This window comes from Dromiciops gliroides, chromosome 3 (genome assembly GCF_019393635.1).
Source record: "Dromiciops gliroides isolate mDroGli1 chromosome 3, mDroGli1.pri, whole genome shotgun sequence".
NCBI lineage: Eukaryota > Metazoa > Chordata > Mammalia > Microbiotheria > Microbiotheriidae > Dromiciops > Dromiciops gliroides.
In genome coordinates, this window is record NC_057863.1 from 105,367,529 (window position 1) to 105,382,619 (window position 15,091).

The 15,091-nt window shown below is 36.2% G+C and overlaps 1 protein-coding gene across 1 annotated transcript in view; it reads right to left on the reverse strand.

Moving 5' to 3' along the window:
• DIAPH3 (diaphanous related formin 3) overlaps nt 1-15,091 on the reverse strand; it is a 449,127-nt gene that overhangs the window by 408,412 nt on the left and 25,624 nt on the right. Inside the window, 1 exon segment of the mRNA XM_043995139.1 lies at nt 5,229-5,261. The gene's annotated coding sequence lies outside the window, so the exon portion shown is untranslated.

A 15,091-nucleotide genomic window follows, 5' to 3' on the forward strand; every position in this document is an offset into this window, starting at 1 on the left:
TCCCTCGCTTCTTAAACTGTGGGTTTAAAAATGTAGACTCATATAGGGTTGCATAACTGAATGTGGGGATAGCGAAAAATTTGGCAACAGTAAAAGGTTATGTATACCTATTTTATATACCTATATACCTGGGGTCACATAAAAATTTCTCTGGCAGAAAGGTGTCCCGAGTAGAAAAAGTTTAAGAAGCTCTGATCTAGTCCAATCAATCATTTAACATATGAGCAAATTGAGACACAATAAAGAGGTCAAGTGATTTGCCCAAGGTCACACAAGTAATAAGCAGAATTGGAAACTGAACATAGTTCCTCTGATGCCAAAATTTTCACAACATTAGGATGCCTCTGGATCAGGCTTCCCTAACTTCTGGTCCTTCTCTCAGACACAATAATAGTGTTTTTCTCCTATTCAGACCACCAACAATGGATGGTTTCAAAGCCTTTCCTGTATTAAGATTTGGCTCAGTACTGCACAGAAACTCTATTGGAAGAGGGGAACAGAAAGTTGATGCTAGATTTATCCCTGACCTTGTTGCTCAGTCATTTCATAAACTCGTCATGAACCTATTTGAATTTTTCTTAGCAAAAGTACTAGCATAGATTGACATTTCCTTCTCCAGTTCATTTTACAGATCAGGAAACTGAGGCAAACATAGCAGGGGTCGAGTTTAAGTGACTTGACCAGGGTCACACAGCTAGTAATATTAAGTGTATGAGACCAGATTTGAACTCAGGAGGGTTCCCTATTCCAGCCTCCATACTCTTATCTACAGAGTTCTGAACTCATGGCTCTCATCCCTCCCAGCTGTTTATTCTCTGAGGATCAAAAAACCGGATGAGGTCAGTTCCCTTCACTTAAAGTGACAGAAGTCAAACTGAGTTGCAGCCATGAAGGAAAGAGATAAGAAGCCACTCCAACCCAAAGTCAAGAGGTCACACAGAAAGTACTATGGGTTCTGTAGGTAAAGGCATGGGGAAGAAAGTTCTCAACTCAACTTTCCATTATTTCAGAAGTTGGAATTATTTGTTATTCTCTCTGTCACAATTTTAATTACTGGATATCCAAAACATTATCCAATGATTCCAGCTGCCAAGTTTGGGGAACTATGCCAAGAATTGCTTACACTAATGGTCATGTGTCTATTATTCCAGTTGCACATTTTTTTAATTTTCCATTTGTTCCTCCATCTCTACATGTTTTCATTCTGCATGAACCACTCTACACTTCAGAAAGTCTACTCCTTCTTGTCTACATATTCCCAAGCTAATGTTCTCGAATTCTTCCTTTAGTGATCTTATCTCCAATCTCATAGACACCAAATCTTTTACATCTTGTTTTAATTCTAAACCACACTAATCTCATCCAGAAGATGCCCAGGATTTCAGAATCTCTAGAAATTCATTACTCTGTGAGATAAAATCAACTGTAAAACTCACAGTTCCTCAGCACTCCCTGACCTTGGAATTCCTTTCTACCCCTGGTTGAAGAGGATGTGGGGTGGAAATCTGGAAGCTCCTCCCAAACCCTCTATTTGAGGAGGGCTCCCAGGGAATTCATCTCAATTTCCTACCAGGCTGATCTGTATTCATGTGATCATCAGAAATTCATCATTCTGCAGGGTTGAATCAATTCTATAACTTATTTCTCAGATAATTCCCACCCCAGCTACAAGACTACACCATGACCCTGGGCTAGGTACCCTTCCCCCTTTCCAGTATCTTTTTATATGTAGTCTTCCCCCATTAGATTGTGGGATCCTTTAGGGCAAAGTCCATATTTATTTAGTTTCCCCTGCCCTTGAGGTAGTTGTAGTAATAGTAGATTTAATTGATCAAATTGACCATGAGGTGTCCTAAAAGAATTACAAGACTCAGTGACTCAGTTCCCTAAGTTTTATTAAAATACTGTGAAGCCACAGGGAGAATACCATAGGAGAAAAGAAAAGGTATCTCAAATAGGGGTGATGTAGGGGGTGAATTTAATTAATCAAATTGATCGTGAGGCATCCCAAAGAATTACAAGACTCAGTGACTCAGTTTCCCAAATTTTATTGGAATACTGTGATGACCACAGGGAGAAGTACCACGGAGGTATCTCAAATAGGGAGATGAAGATGGTTATATTTATAGTGAGAAAAAAAAATTTTGATTATCTCATTATCATAATCTCTACCTTAAGGAGATACAAGGGAGAGCCTATCCTAATTTGGACTTCCTGGGGTCCTGAGACAACCCCGGAGGCAGGTACCTTTTTCCCTAGAGATGTGTTTTTGGGGTTTACACATCATAAGATGAACCTAAGGACACATTTGGCCTTCTCTGCGCATGTTCATAAAGACATGTTTAGACTTCTCAGAGCCCCTAGAAGGTCTCTCTGTTTATGTTATCTCTTTACTTTAAGATCTGGTTTCTAGGTGTCCTGTCATCTAAATATTAATGGCTATTAATGGTTAATGGTCCCTGGTTACTGTTTCTGTTGATGGTATTGGTTGATAGGGACTGAACCCTCTTGGTTACTGTTGATAAAAACTCAAACCTTATTTTCTTTGTTAAGCCTTTTAGGTACTATTGATAGGTTATCTGTTAACCCTTTTTAGCCTCCTCCATCACCCTTAGCCTAGCACAAAGTAGGCACTTAATACATGTTTACTGGGGCAGCTAGGTGGCACAGTGGATTAAGCACCAGCCCTGGATTCAGGAGGACTTGAGTTCAAATCCGGCCTCAGACACTTGACACTTACTAGCTGTGTGACCCTGGGCAAGTCACTTAACCCTCACTGCCTCACCAAAATATGTGTCTGTATATGTATATATGTTTATTGACTCTGACTCTCTAATTCTGAATAGAAGTTCTTACATCAGATCTAGATTACAGCTACAGATAAGTAGCTGCTATTATTGCAGAATTGTTCTTTGCTACTAAAGAGTTTTCACTTCTTTACTCCATAATAATGGATATACCCTATAATAGCAGGTTTTCACTGTTTTACTTTTGCCTTCATTTGGTTTGAACCTTTGTATTCCCCTTTCCTAGCAAAACACCTTAGACATAGAAGGTCCCACATAAATGTTAGCTTATTTTATTTTTATTAGGGCCTGTTCTTTGATTATTCATTTCTCTTGTGTGTTATTTTCCCTTGAAATTTTTCCTAAAAATGTTTCCGGCCTTCCCCTCTTTTTCATTTTTGTTATTTTATTTGGTCAAAGTTGCTGTTGTTTTGAAACAGTGCCATGGAGCTCACCTTAGTCTTGACTGTTGACTAAGTACTGTCTTTCCTATCTCTCTGCCTTCCTAATATTTCTGCCTATGCTTAACAAGCTAATCTATCCCTTCTCTAATAACTGAATCCCTCCACATTCTTGAAAATCTAACCAAAATGTTGCCTCCTCTAGGAAGATTTCCCTGATTTTCTGTCCCCAAGTCTGCATATGCTTTCTGCTGTACCACTAAGACATTTATTTTACCTTTATTTGTGTATCCTAAGTTCCTGTCAGACTATAAGCACTCTGAGAACAGAGTTTGCTCTTAACTAAACTTTGTATCACCAACATCTTCACACAGTAATCAATAAATGTTGACTGAATTCAATTCTCTGCTTTGAGGTACCCACAAAAATAATTAAATAGTGTATTCACAATGAGTCTTCTGAGCAAATACTTTTTGATCGAGTAACTCAAGAAATAACCTTGAAATGTGAAGTACTTTGCAGACCTCTAACAAAGCAACTTAAAGAGATGGGATTTAATATTAATGCTTCCCATGATATTCCTTTTTAATGTTTCTAGCAAACTATTATTCAAATTTATGGCTGCAGCAGAATACCTTTTTTGTGTTCCTTCTCTCAAGTCATTCTGAAAAAAAGGTTATTCACATTATTAAGCAATTTTATATGCAAAGAATGTGTGATTGCTATCTTACAGCAAAGAGTAATAGGAAAAATAACATCATATTGGTGCATAAAGAATAAACAACAAAAAATAATGCTTTGTTAGTTCTCTATAGCAATCAATCCCATATCCATTAAAAGAATTCCTAGTCGTTTACTCCTGACTTTAGAAGAAACAACCCTGACTTTCTTTCTTTCTCTGTCTCTCTCTGTCTCCCTCTCCCTGAGATATATAATAGAACCCTGAAAATTTTCTAAATCCCTTATCCACATGAACTTTTAGACAACTAATTTGAAAACATGAATTAACCAAATTTTAAAACTATATTAAATTTAATCAGATGTCAAAAAACACCCTGGAATTTAAGTATTCTTAAATAAACTGAATCCTAGTCATTTAGAAACTACAGGAAAATTTAGCAGATAATTATGTCCTTGAATATAAGAGTTTATCTTCTAAAGAACTGGATGAAGTCACAAAAACATTGCAAATCTCATTACAAATACATAACCATAATTGTGAGAGGTAACCCATAATGTCCAAAAATGTCACCCTAAAATTTTAGATACTGATCAAACAAAAAGAAATTGCTAATTATTTCTAGGTCACAATATGACTTCATCATCTCAATAATCAACATTTTATGTAATGCTTGACATATATTTTCTTATTTAATATATGACTTTGAGGGCAAGGGTCGCGATTATTTACCTTCTTAATGCCCATAGTATCAACAATAGATAGTACCTTGTACAGGTTGGAGTTCAATAATTGATGACTAAATGAAAAGGTATCAGGTTTTAGGCGTACTCCACATAATTAACTTAGAGGCACTCCATGTCAAATATGTTAATACTCAATTGACTTCTTTAAATACAAAAAGTTCTCCTAAAATATTTAATACAAGCAAATAATTTTAATAATAAAACACAGTCTTACAATTAGAAAACCGTATTTTCAAAGTGCAGACTTATAAAATAAAATTTAGCTTGTTTTAAATTAGCATGTTCCTAAGAGTTGATACAACTGCTATTTTTGGACTTAAATTTTAAGTCATGCTATTCAAAACAAAAGCATGCCAATTTAATAAAATTAAAATTAACTAACAATTGTAGGTTAAAAATATGTTCATGCATATTAAGAATACATATTTCCTTTTGCCAGTCAAAAGCAATAACAAACTCTTCAAAAAAGCAATAATGTAAACAATTCAGTAATTTATTGGCTATTTTTATATTACTATGCTTGCACATTCATTTTTTTTTTAAATAATGGAGTTAGAGCAACAGCAGAATTGTTAGTTGAGATCTAAAACACAGGAGAAATCAAGAATAACCTTACCACATCATCAGTCAGTGTCCTAATATTTAAATGCTGTAAATACAAAAAAAAATCAATCATTCAGTGATTTACAATATTTTTCCTGCTTTTAGATGCTAAATAAAATCCTTGATAATTGTTAATGAACTATATTAAGGTATTATATTCTCACACAAAGAAAGAGAATTTAAAATTTCTGTGAAATTGAATATGGAGTTATTTTACTAACAATTTGAATTTCAACAAAAATCCAGGAACTAGAAACCATAACACCATATGTTTCCTCAAATAGTAAGTTTTTTAAAAACTGGAATAAGATCAAGGATGCACTTATATGCCTAAATCAGAATCTCAGTGTTAATCTTCACTTAAAAAAGGACCTACGAAACTTTAAATAATTCAAACATGCAAAATAAAGTACTTTGCTGGCTTAATTAGCTAAAACAATCCTATACCAAAAAGCATAAGAAATACCATTTGTACCTATAACACTTCTGGTTGATTTATTACCACGGTTGATAGTAGACACTTTCTAATTTCATTTCTAGACTCAGAGAAACTCTTTGGCAAGGCAATTCAAAGAAAGTATCATAAGACCAGCTTAGAAAAAGAATAAATTGGTTTCCAGCAAAATACAGGGCAAAAGAAAAATAAGTAATTCAAGAAAACTGAGAATGCAGATTTTTTTAAAGGCTAAATAGTCAAACATTCTTTCTATTCAAGTAGCAAAAACAACCGACAGTACCATTTCTTGTCCCTCTCCCTCAAAGCACTGTTAGCCTCTTGAAAGCAAATCAAATTTCAGAGAAACTATTTCAAACTAATAAACTGGTTCTTTTCCTCTATATAAAATCTTGAGTAAATTCTACTGAAATAGCAGGAAAAAGTTCACAACGTTCTCAAACCAATAAAGTTGCTTTTTTGGGGGTCTATCTCTTTACCTCACCTAACTTACTTAAAATCACTTAAAATTGAAAAATATTTCTCTGCTCTTCAGCCTTTCAACCTTCCTTTAAAATTCAAAAATTGTTTTAAAAAAATACTAAGCCCCCTTTGACTCTAGAGATAGAAACAAAGAATATTTTTTCTTTTCTTCAATTTAGTATTTCTTTATTTTTAACATTCTTTTTAATTTTGAGTTCCGAATTCTCCCTCTCCCAACCTTCCCCGCCTCTACTGAGAAAGCAAGCAATATATCAATAATACCTGTGAAATCATGCAAAACATATTTCCATAGTAGCCATAATGTGCCCCACCCACCCAAAAAAGGCAAGAAAAATAAAGTGAGAAAAATATTCTTCAATTTGTACTTAAAGCTAATTAATTAGTTCTCTCGCTGGAGGTGAGCAATATTTTTTCCTCCACCTATGGAAATGATCAAACTAGGAAGGATAGGTAGAATTAAAATGATTACCCAAGTATTAGAACCTAAAGTAACAGTAGGAAAATACCTAGCTAACCTCAAAAAGTTCAAATCATATATTCAGAAAAAACTAAACCTCAGAGTACTGAAAAAAATTTGAATTATGATTACTGAATAACTGACAATATCTGTGGAACTATGTTAAACAGGAGAAATACCAACAGACTAGAGACAGGTAAATATTTTCCACCTCCTCCTTTATTAAATTAATGAAACTCTTGGAAAAATTATTTATAGAGGAGATTATGACAGGAGTCTGTAAAACTTAAGAATGGTTTGTAATCATTAAGAAAGCATTAATTCATACCAGACTAATCTAGCACTTTCTTTTTTTGACATCATTACTAGATGAAAGGAAATGTGTGGCTTTCAGAAAGGCAAATCCCGACTGAGTATTTTCACGGAGGAGATAGAGAAACTAGAGCTAATTAGTGAGTGCTGTCCAACTCAAATAGAAATGTATTCCTGCCAGGCAGCAGGATGACTCAGAAAACTACAATTAACATTTTCTATTGTTACATTTTATTTTTATTTATTTTGTTAAACATTTCCTAATTTATATTTCAATCAGGTCAGGGTGAATTCTGGTTAGCAAATTGCTAGATTTGACACCGCTGGGCTAGATAAGAATAGATTTAGGTGAAATTTTAACTGCTGAATAACCAGATTCAAAGAAAAATGGATTAAGTGTTGCAATGCTCCATATTACCTAGAGAGAAGTCTCTGGAGACCTGATAGAACACAGTATCACTGACCTTTTTTTACTCACCATTTTTATCAAAAACTTGAATAAAGGTATAGATGGCATATACAATAATTTTCAAAGGACAAAACTGGAAAGGACAGATAATAAGCTCTTTGACAGAATTATAATCCAATACAACTCAACAAGGAGAAAGCATTCCATGAAGCCAGCACAGAATAAGGGCAGACAAAAAGATGAGAAATGTTAAGGTCATATTTAAAGAACGGGCAAGAACTATAATTCCAGTATGTCTAGTGCTTAGAGGAATTTGAAATAAAGCTGAAAAGGTAGGTTAGTGCCAAATAGTAGGAAGCCTTAAATATTAAGGAATTTAGACTTTGTCCCCTAGGCAACCAATTAAATTATTATAACAGTCTAGAAAAGTAGTAGGGCCCTGTACTAGGCGAGTTGGCAGTGGAAATCAAAAGAACATTATAATACAAGGTGGTGTCATCAGTTCCTTCCATTTTTGGTAATGTGGTAGAAATGATGATGGGGATTATCAACACACCAAATGGAAGTACAAGATGTCCCTTGTATACTGGGTGTCCACAGCTCCATTCTCCCTTCTAATGCCAAGCTTAACAGGAGAAAACATATGGCTCTATTTACTAAATTAGGGTCAGACTCCCTTGCTACAGGCCTTCTGAATATAGATAAGCATTATAGACCCTGAAAATTTCCAGCATGGAGAGGTACTGCATTACTCCTAGGGAGGTGGAGTTGAAAGCAAACATGGCTGCATGTGGGGCAGGTAGGTGGTGCAGTGGATAAAGCACTGGCCCTGGATTCAGGAAGACCTGAGTTCAAATCCGGCCTCAGACACTTGACACTTACTAACTGTGTGACCCTGGGCAAGTCACTTAACCCCAATTGCCTTGCCAAAAAACAAAAAAAAAAAAACAAGCAAAAAACATGGCTGCATGTAAATAGTATGATCTATAGTCATAGGGCAGGTCTGGAGCTTTGGCTCTGGACCCTTTGGCTCCTGTCTCTTTCTCACTGGCTAGCTGAGAAGGGAGTAGGAACCTAGTAACTCTGCTCCTACTTTTCTTTCCTCTCCCTCAGGTGGCCCCAGAGAACTCTGTGCCTTCCCGCTGGACTTGCCTGCAGATTGAACCTGAGTGGTTGAAGTTGAGTCAAGTGGCAGCAGGGCTTTGTTCTCTCTCCCTCTCTTCCCTGTACTACATATTAAGGTTTACCTTAAGTCTAAACAGAGCCTCCTGGGTTTTGAACAGGCATCACAATAATCAGTCTGACCAATATTTAGAGAACTAATCTATGCTTTATATGTTCATGACAATTACTCTGGTTTTATTACATAACATTTATTCATAGATTAAATGTTGTTTAGCCAGTTAACAATTATAGTGACAGGCTTAGGAACTCAACTTAATATAATTCCAAAAGACTTATGATGGAAAACGATCTCCACATCCATAAAAAGTACTATGGAGTCTGAATGCAGATCAATGTGTACTATTTTCACTTTCTTGCGGTTATTTTTTCTTTCTTGTGTTTTTTCCCTTTTGTTCAGATTCTTTTACAACATGACTAACATGAAAACATGTATAACATGATTGTACATATAACCCATATCTGATTGCTTGCCATCTTGGGGAGGGGGGAGAGAAAGGAGGGAAAGAGAAGAATTTGGAACTCAAAATCTTACAAAAATGAATGTTGAAAACGATCTTTACATGCAATTGGAAAATAAAATACTACTCCCCCCCTAAAAAAGAATTACCCTAAAGAATATCAGAACCATTCTGACAGATTCTATTAAATAGCCCTCTCTGGAACAAAATCACAGCTTTTTATGGTTTCAGTTTGACTGGCACACAAAAACCAAGGCCAGATGTTCCCAGGAGTCCTGATACCTCAAAAGATTAAGAAGAAAGCAAATTCAGCAGCAACTGGAAGTTACAGGTTGCCTCCCATTCCTTGGCAGACTCAACTGATAGAATATGCAGAAAGAAGGGAAAATAAAAAATAAATTCTACTGTTCAATTAAAAATCAAAGAAATTAAACACCTACTTTGCTCAAGAGCCTGTGCAAGGAACTAAGGATGGATATAAAGACCAAAACAAAAACAAAAAACCATAGTCCCTGCTCTCAAGAGAACTTACATCCTATTAAGGAAGAAAGGATATATACAAAGTTAAATAATTACAAGGTATACACAAAAAAATTCTACAAAGTAATTTCAAGATGGAGAAAGCATTAACAATTGGGGAAATCAGGTAAGACTCATTTAACAAGCGGTACCTGAGCTGTGTCTAGAAGAAAACTAAGAATTCCAAGAAGCAGATGGGGGGGGAGGGGGGAGGGACTGCTGTTCAGAGCCCAGAAGTGGGAGATGGATTGCTATATGCAAGAAACAGGTCAGTTTGACAGAAATGAAGACTGGTATGAAGGGTACCTGGCAGAACTACAATTGATTAGAGATACAAAATGATGTTTTCAAATAGTCAGCGTGTGAATTTGTTTTACTTACACACTTCTCTGCTGAAAGTGCAAGCTTTTATTTTCAAGGGGGGGAGGGAATAGGTAGCAATAGTGATGAAAAAAAAGTGTCAGTGAAACCTTTAAAAAATACACAAATGTGCACAGGAAGTTCAGAATAGGACATATGTAATTTTTTTAGCTGGATGTCATAGAAGTTCACACTTTCATATATATATATATATATATATATATATATATATATATATTCCTTTTTTTGTTTATATAATGAAATGTCCATGTTTATTAAGTTTACAATGTTTAAAAAAAAAAAAGTATGTGAGAATCAGAGTGCCACCCCTTGCTGAGAAAAACTTTGTGAGAACCAGGGCAGCACTGCCCTGAGGAGAAATCATGTGACTAGCATCCGGAAGTTACATCTATAGAACCTCAGTAAGTCACGTCAATCAATGCTACCAGCCAATTAGCTTGGAGCTGTGTGTGGGGACCACCCCTCTTGCAGTCTTCAGGGAGATTCCACTCTAGGAGTAAGGGGATTTTTCCTTTCGGTTGAAGGTCGCTATGGGAGCAGCAGGTGCAGGGAGCTAGGTTCTTTCTTTCTCCACATGTTCTCTTTACTAACCCCTAATATACTTTAATAAATGCTTAATGCCCCAAAGACTGGTGCTATGAGTTTCTAATTTAAGGCGACCAAACATTAGATTTTTAGACATCACACATTTAGATTTTAAACATCACATAACATAAATATAAAGACAGATAGGAGCCTAATTGTGGAGGGCCCCAAATGTCAAGCTAAAAATTTTGTATTTTATTCTATGCAGAGCCAATAGGTAGCCACCAAAGGTATTTGAGAAGGAAATGGAGAGGCATAGTCAGATCTATGTTTTGGGAATATCAATTTCAACAGCTGTGTAGAGGACAGCCTAGAGAAGGGAGAGGTTGGAAGCAGTAAGTCCAATTATGAGGATATTACAGTAGTATAAGCAAGAGGTGAAAAGGGCCTACACTAGGATGGATATAGGCTATGTGAAAAGACAAACTCCATTGTCTATGGATATGATAGTCTCCTATTTATGCCTTGAATTGTACTTTCCTGCTTAAGTTTGGTTTCCCAAAAATGAGTTTCTCTTCTCCTTTATCTGATCTAGTGATTGAATCAATTTGGCTGTGGGAAAATGTACTCCCTGTAACCATTTCTCTTTAATTAGTAGACCCAGCAGTAGCCCTTGGGGTATAGGAAGCCGAGGCTCAAGACCAGCTGTGCTAAACAGTATTGCCATTTTGGGGCTGGCAGGACTGGACTATGAGGCTGTTGATTTCCACTTAATCCTTTATATGTTTCAGTCAGCATCTACACCTTTAAATTCCTTAGATAAGTAATTTTAAGCACCTTCTAATTTGAAATAAAAAGCTGATCGGTGTGGACTGTTAGGAAATACAGAAGGTATCATGCCAAACGGACCAAACCACAACCTCCCCTCTTGCAGGCAGCACATGACCCAGAGAACAAAAGCACTGAGAACAGTAGGCTCCCAAGACCACCAGCTCTGCTTCTAATCCCTCAAACTTTGGCGGGGACAGCCCCAGGAGTAACACTGAGGTAAAAAGAAAGGAAGCATATTTATTGTAAGAAAGAACGGTTAGCAAAGTAATTGAACATATCATGAAAGCCAATAGAAAAATATTAAAATAGAGAGGACTGAACACACCAGCAAGTGCTACAGAAAGATCAAAAAGAATGAGGAATAAGAAAATGCCATAAGAATGGATAATAAGGTTATTAGTGACCTTTATGAACAGTTTGAGTAGAGTAGTAGAGTTAAAAACCAGACGGCTGGGAAAGGCAGAGAGAACATAGTCAATTTATTCATAAAGTCTGGCAGTGACAAAGAGAATGATAGATCAGGGCATTAAAACTTCTGAACATTCTCCCTTAAAAATCTCTCAGGCATCCATAGTTTCCTTTCTAATCCCACTGCAACTAGCCTAGCATAGGTCATGGGTCTATTCCTTCACATGAACTAATGCAATAGCCTAACTAGTCTCCTTACCTCCAGCTAGCTTCACCCCTCACTAATATTAATAACAATAATAATAATAGGAGCATACTGCTATCAAATTAATTTCTTTAGTGTACAGATTTGACTATGATATACAATTGCTTTTTAAAAATCCTTCAATGACTCCTTGCTGTCTACCAAATAAAGTTTAAACTCTTGAACTTAGCATTCAAGGCCCTCCACAATCCAGTTCCAACCTGATTATCCAGTTCCATCTGTGATTACTCTTCATATAACACACACTCCAGAAAACCTGGCATTGTCCCACTCCCCTTGTTTTTATTTATGCCATTCCATATACCTGTAATGTCTCTATGATGTATCCATCTCCCCCATGTACTTACCTTTCACCATCACAACCTACTAAAATTCTCTAATACCCATTTTAATTACAATCTTCTTCATGTAGCTATCCCTGATCTCCCAGTTACACAATGTCTTCCTTCTCAGAGCACTAAATGTATACCATATGTATGTAAGTGTGTATGTGTATATATGTGTATATATATATATATACACATATATACACATTCTGTACATTTTAAAATTATGTAGATATATTATCTCCCCAACTACATTTTAAGATTCTTTGGGACAAGTGTCTTCAACATATATTGGTGTTTAATGTTTACTTAACATTAAATAGGTGACAATAAACTAGTGTCAATAACCTGATTTCATCTAATTACAAGTAATTTTTCCAGAAGTCTGAGGTTTCTTCTTAGAGTCTACTTCAAACAATGTTAATTTTTTTTTCAAAGTACCAACAAGAAGAAAATGAAAACTATGTAACAATGGGTGTTTTCTAAATTGTGCTATGATTTATGTTAATTTGAGATTTGCTAAGCTTCGGTTTCTCACTATTTAAACACAACTTAAATTGCATAGCTTTCTACCTGTGTATCTTTAAATAAAGGGTTGAGTGGCTTCATTGCAAGAAACAGAATGAGTGTTAGAAAAATATGAAAAACCAATCCCATCCCCCCGCCCCCCTACCTCTCTGTTGTACAGAAGAGGCAAGTAAGACCCAAAGGGATTAGGCAGCTAGCCCACAGTGGCATAACTAATGGTAGGCAGAGCACTGACAAGGCCAAAACTCTTCATTTGCACCACAATGCCTGAGGGATACATAAAAGTATAACAGACCAGTAAACCACAGCAAGACCCCTATTGGCACAAATGAAGAACCCTGTGAAGTGGTCAAATCTACTTGAATCTTCACTCAAAGTTATAATGATATAAAATATTCCAAGTCTAGCAGAAAAGTGTTCTACACACAATAGACTTTTAAATAAATGTTTGTTATATTGAAACAGTTGCAGCCTTCAAGAATTTTACAATCAAGTAGAAAAGACAGGGCATATATATACAAGACCACCAAGATCATAAGGGAGTGCATAAGTGACAAATGGAATACCATAAGAAAGGGACTTGACCAGAGCAGTGAAAGAGGAAATGAGGATAAATAAGCCCAGGCATACCACACCCTTCATAGGTCAAAGCCCAGGACTTAGATAAAACAAGAGGAAGGCATTTAACACCAGAATACTTGGATGAATAAAGGTACCATGCATGGCATATCTGGAGAACAATGAACCGCCTTGGCTCAAGATTATTCCAATTAGGGAGTTATGGGAGATAAGTGTTGAGAAAGAGGCTGGCACCATATTGAGGATGGTCTGGAATGTCAGGTAGGGACTTCAGTCATAATCCTGTAGGAAACAGTGAAGTGCCTTCGAAAGCTGAGGAGGTGATATGGTTAAATCAATGCTATAACAAGGATAATCTAGCTACAGGGTAGAAAATGGATTACAGGTTTGAACATTTATTCAAATGCTTAGTTCATTTCCAAGAGTTTCAATAATTTATCTTACAAGCATAGTACCTGAAGACAGTTCATTATCTCAAACTACATTATGACACAGTGTCTTATTTTACAAAATGACAGAATGACAGTTTGCTGACTTACCCAGCAAGTGTCACTTTGCTTTTAATTATAATTTGTGATTCATGCACATGTTGAGGTGTCACTCAATTAAAAAAGATTCACATGCCACTGCACTCCTTCCCCCTATGATACTTAGAAAAATATACTTTGTAAGCCTAATGGTGGCAGCATGCATTTGTCCACACCTATATTTATTCTACCATAAGTAGAGTCATCAAGGAACATAGAAAACAACCACAAAGATCATTTACAGTCATTCCCAGACACCAGGTTACAGAGATCACACATTTAAAGGACTCTAAAGAAGATTTCACAATTTACCATCAAGGTCCCCAAACAATTATAATTATCAATGACAATATAAAATCAATCACTTAAATGGTCCAGATAAGCCTTTAAACTGTCTAAGTTCAGGACTAGAATCAATGGTTTGTTTGGAGTATTTTGTTGTGATGTTTAAGAGGTTTAGAAGGGGTAGAGGAAGGCAGATTATAATCTAGGTAGAAACCAAAGAGAAGTGCAGAAAGAAGGCATCCTACTCCTGCCTCTCCTTAAGGGGAGGTCTTCTGCTCAACTCACTGTTCTAAGACCCTAATTTTATCTACCCACACTCTAAAATCTATAACCCAACTCTAGTCTTTCCTCAGTCTTACGTCACCAAGTACCTGATGGACATTCCACCTGGATGTCCTTTAGGAATCTCAAATGCAAAATGATGAAGACAGAGTTCATTACTTCTGTGGTAACTATGTGAATCTTTCTCTCTCTCTCTCTCCTTAGTCTCATCTTATTTCATATTTTATTTATATCTATATAAATATATACAAAGTCATTAGATACAAAGTACTCTGAGAAGGAGAGTTCTAGCAAATAGAAGGGAACAGGAAAGACTTCATGCAGAAAAATTATGACTGACCTTTGTCTTAAAGGAAGAGAGGAAATCTGACAGGAAGGGAAAAACAAAGTGTATTTCAGGCACATTGGGATCATCAGGTCAGAGGTGAAGAGTAAGGGATGGAAGATTGGACTTGAGGAAAAGAGAGGGTTGTTTCCTGAATCAGAGAGTCCTGGAAAGGGAGAATAATGGTAGAGTCTGGAAAAGATAGGTTGTGGCCTGATTATGTAAGCCTTTAAAAGCTAAACATGAATTTATATTTTAACCCAAAGGCAAAAGGTTGACGGCATAGGTGAGTCACCCAGTGACATTAGTGTGTGTGAGGAAAATTACCTTAGCAGCA